This window comes from Rhagoletis pomonella, unplaced genomic scaffold (assembly GCF_013731165.1).
Source record: "Rhagoletis pomonella isolate Grant_MI unplaced genomic scaffold, Rhpom_1.0 Rhpom_scaffold_00009, whole genome shotgun sequence".
NCBI lineage: Eukaryota > Metazoa > Arthropoda > Insecta > Diptera > Tephritidae > Rhagoletis > Rhagoletis pomonella.
This window is the reverse complement of record NW_023458563.1, coordinates 23,544,904-23,549,625: the sequence shown is the minus strand read 5'-3', so window position 1 is coordinate 23,549,625 and position 4,722 is coordinate 23,544,904.

The window sequence follows — 4,722 nt, the reverse complement described above, 5'->3', positions numbered from 1 at the left end:
GGCCGGTTGTTCAATGTATGATTAGCACTAATCGGAGGTAGAAGCTCTGGTTATATGCAACTACTGCTTTATCGATCACATGTTACATGCATGATGTCGAAATCGTCGATAGTGTAGTGGTAGTGATAACCAGACATTGAACAACCGGTAATATAAATTATTGTAACCATAGAAATGTACGTTTTCTACATTACTGCACTTTGAACTACAGTAACGCCAGTAAATATACTGATAGCGAACGAAAATAATCAAAACATTTGCTCAATAAAAATCGGCTGTTTTTCTCTTGTGAGGGTCTCATTCGTACATCATAAATTTTCTCACAATTGTGAGCGTATGAGCTTTCGAATTTACGCCAGCATAGCTATAACCTCACAATAGTCAGAAACCTCACAATAGTGAGGGCCGGTTACTCAATGTCTGGTTAATGCTAACCTCCCGTTAAACATAGTTATCGACGTTACCGACTCCCTGTTGTATGTATGGAGTCGAAGACGTCGATAACGATGTTTAACCGCAGATTAGTGTTAACCAGACATTGAGTAACCGGCCCTTAAACTCCAAAATGGCCCATAAACACGAGTTAGTGGCTCAATGTGAATGCCTTATTAGGTTAAATTTGTTTAAATGTATGCCAAAATCTTCGCCTTAGCATGTGGGCAGAAATTCATTACACACAATTGCTTACATTTATTTATTTACATATGTACATACATACATACATACATATGCACATCTATGAATGTACATTCAAATTTTGTTGTTTCGACAGGAATATATTTCTTTGGTTTGAGTGAAAATAAAAACAAACAAATGAAATGACGGCGAGAGAAATTTTCAAAAATGCTAGCAAACGTCAAAATTCCTAAAGCTAAAGCCTCAGCGATTGTACCTTATAAATATTTTTATCATGGTTTGTGAAATTTGGTATATTATTGTATATTAAAGTATTGAAAACGCATGCGAACATTTATATAACTATAAATAAAAGTGTAGTGTTATACAAAAAATTTGGTGATAGTAGGCGGGATATTTTAACAACAAATAACTTAAATACTATTAATACTCAGAATCAGGAGTTAACTACAGATTTTTGTACTGAAAATCTCTAGTTAACTGTGGATTCTGAGTTAACTACGCAGGAGTGTCCAGATTTGGCGATTTCGATTTCGATGTGGATATTTGCACGTAAAAATTTAGGAAATTGCCATTGGCGATTTTTTCCTTTCAAATAAATTTTATAACAAGATCTCATTTTTAAAATAAAAGATTTGTTAAATCGATTTCATGAATTTAAAAAAAAAAATATTGGCGATTTTTGGCGATTTTTTTCAGAAATTGCACTTTTTTCCAACAATCTGGACACCCTGCTTAGCAACAACATTGTGAAAGTGAAAAATACAGTTAAAGAAGCCCTCCATTAGTATCCCCACCGAGTTTCATGAAAAAATTACGTATAGTTTGCGTGGAATAGCAATTGGTTCCGCATAGGAAATCTCAGCCTATTTAAATTAATCTACGAATGTCGTTTCAATCAAAAAGGTCATTTTACTATTTCAATGATATGTTTGAGACCAATTGCAGAATTACATTGGAGTTCAAGTTGAGAACAACCATTTTCTTAATTTGAGAAACAGTCCTATTTTCATACAGAGAAATATGCCCCTTTGTTGAGAACGTTGAGAAACAACGTTGGGGATTTCAGAAATACCTTAGTTCTCAACTTAACCTCAAGTTGAGCTCAAAACTAAGGGCCTGTTATTCAATGTCTGGTTATCACTACTTGCCGGTTAAACATCATTAGCGACGTTTTCGATATCATGCTTATAACATGTGATCGATAAGGCAGTCGTTGTATTTAACCAGAGCTTCTACCTCCGATTAGTGCTAATCAGACATTGAACAACCGGCCCTAAGTGTTTGTTGGGGCACTTTTAGATACTGCCAATATAGAAGTATTACGGCGCGTTTACATTAGACAATGATGTCAAGACCATAAAGAAATACGTATTAGTTGTCAAAAACTCGGATAATTGTCTCCGTGGCGTAGGCGTCCTGACAATGGGTATGACATTTCATTTTGAGAAAATATCGGACGTGAGCGTTATATTATAATACGCATTTCGCGCGAGCTATTTAAGGTAAAAACTAAAAAAATAATAAAGATGAGGCAAAGTTATATACACATCAACGTCTCTTGTGTTATTTTAGTTCTTTTGTTATGAATTTTTCTTCTTTCTTGCACAAGACGTAAAAATTATTGTCTGCGTACGTCAAATCATTGTTCGATTTAACGTCTTGCATTTTTTTCTTCATGCTTCGTCTTCATATTCTTTGTTTACTTTTCAAAGAAAATAAGGGAAAATTATAGTGAAATTCGACACGAAAAAAAATAAAAAATTTGGTGGTCTAGGGGGGAAATATTTTGATTCTAAAAGTGAAGACCCCAACCCACGCACTTTTATAATTTTATGAGAGGGTTGCAACTGAACACCGAAGTTGGTGCTGCCAGACGAATTTAATAATGTCAAAAGTAATATCGCAGAATTTTTGACTCCACATTTTAGGTTTTATGAAATATTGGCTTTTATTACAAAAAACATAGCGCCGCAGGCGAAAATTAGGAGTTTTTTATTCCAAATTTTGGCTTTTTTAAGGTTTATTTCACTAAGTAGAATTCTCATTTCTGTTTTGCTAAGAAAAGGGGCTGAACACCTTTTGCAGAGAACACCTTTCTGCGTTGGCGGCCTTCGGCCGCGCTTAGGGATTATAACTCTCACAAAGTAGAATTCTCTTTCTGTTTTGCGAAGAAAGGGGCTGAACACCTATTGCAGTGAACACCTTTCTCAGTATTTTTGCGTATCTCAGTATGTTTGCGCCGAAGTATTTCTAAGCAGAATTTCTTCTCTTTTTTTTACGTTATACAAAAACTGAATCATAATGGCGTGTGATAAAAGAATTTTATTATGTATTTTTCAAAGAAAAACATAAATTTTTGTTAAAAAAAGGCCATATTTGAAAACTTTTTAGGGGTTGTTATTTAAAAAGCACATATTCAAACCTACCCCTATATTGTGGAGGTCATTGAAAAGTATAAGTTGGGTATTCTGGTAGTACGCGTCTTTTCGGCCCGCCCACATAGAACTTTGGCGTTGCGTTGGCGTTGGCATCGCTTCAACAGCTAGTGATAGAACTTTTTAGAAAAGTATCGATACCTGTACTCATTTATAATACTCTAAAAAAGAATCGATGCCAGTACTCATATTTGCAAAAAAGTATCGATAATACTCGTACTTCCAAGTATTTTTAGGGCAAACGCGAAAAGTTAACAAAAATCAGATTGCTTTGTTTACATACACATATGACCTCTTTCTTTTTGTAAATTGAATAGACATTGGCTTTTAATTGTTGAAGTCTGAAGCGTAAAATAAATGCTTTTGGCAAAAGGCTTATTTGCAGCTTTTAAAAGCAACTAAAGCCATTGTCTAAAGAAAAGATAAGCTCCCTTTCACAAAAATTTTCTTCGAAAGCGGGCTGGATTTCGAATGTAAAACCAAGGTAGAATTCGTTGGAAAACGAAGGCTCCGTTATTCTGGAGAATTGCCAAGTTATCGAGCCCACCCTCCTAACCCATTCCTTACACCGGCACAAAAAAAATTGTTGTGTGCTTTTAACCAGACCCACTTGCCGCCACCTATTTCGACCCACTGAATCCAATCTGAGGTCCGTTTGACTCGTTTTTGTCATTTTATTTTCACAATTTTCACAATTAACTCCAAATTTAGGAGGTGTACGAGCCAAATGGACCTCAATACATGTCGATATGTGGGTCTGGTTAAAAGCAGATACCACTTTTTTTGTGTGGGCCAGTGTTATCGAAAGTATGGCAAGAGATTCATTTTCCAATTATTTAAGATGTTTTAACCGAGCCAAATGTCCACATGACTGGTACCTCTTCTTCTATGTTGTATATAAATTTCAAAGCGATTACCAGTAGCCCACCAGAACAAAATATATATTAATTTTTCGGTTTTTTGAGTTATGACAGTATTGAAGTTATGAACGTTATGCCTATGGGGTAATTTTTAAACATTTATCAATGTTATTGCAAAAATAAATAAATTTACCTAAACAAGTTTTTAAAACCTCGATACTTTTTGGTATTCGCGATATTTACTCAGTACTTGTCAAAAAGTATCGAGTCCTCGATACTACTCAGTACTCATGAAAAGTATCGATATTCTGTACTCGGTACTCGTATCGTTCTATCACTGTCAACAGCTGACTATGAATGCATGAATTCAAATGGAGCCGTCCACATAGCCAAAATTCGGCAACGTCCACGCCAACACAAAGCAAATAGATGGCCAACTCTCAACTTTTCGCGTGCGTCGCTCGTCAGCTGTTGCAAATAAATAAAATGCTGTGATATATTTTTCCTTTTTAATCAAGTGCGGGCAAGAAATATCGTTTTTAATGCAATTATTGATATGAAATATTAATTTATCTGTCGCTGGTATGTTAATTTAGTGGCCCAAGCATTCGCTGCCAAGCGTTCATTGTAGCAAGCATACTTTTAGGGCCGGTTACTCAATGTCTGGTTAACACTAATCTGCGGTTAAACATCGTTATCGACGACTTTCGCGTTGGATTTGGCGTTGCCGTTGGTTTGACAGAACGCACTTTAAGGGCCGGTTGCTCAAAGCCTGGTTGACACTAATC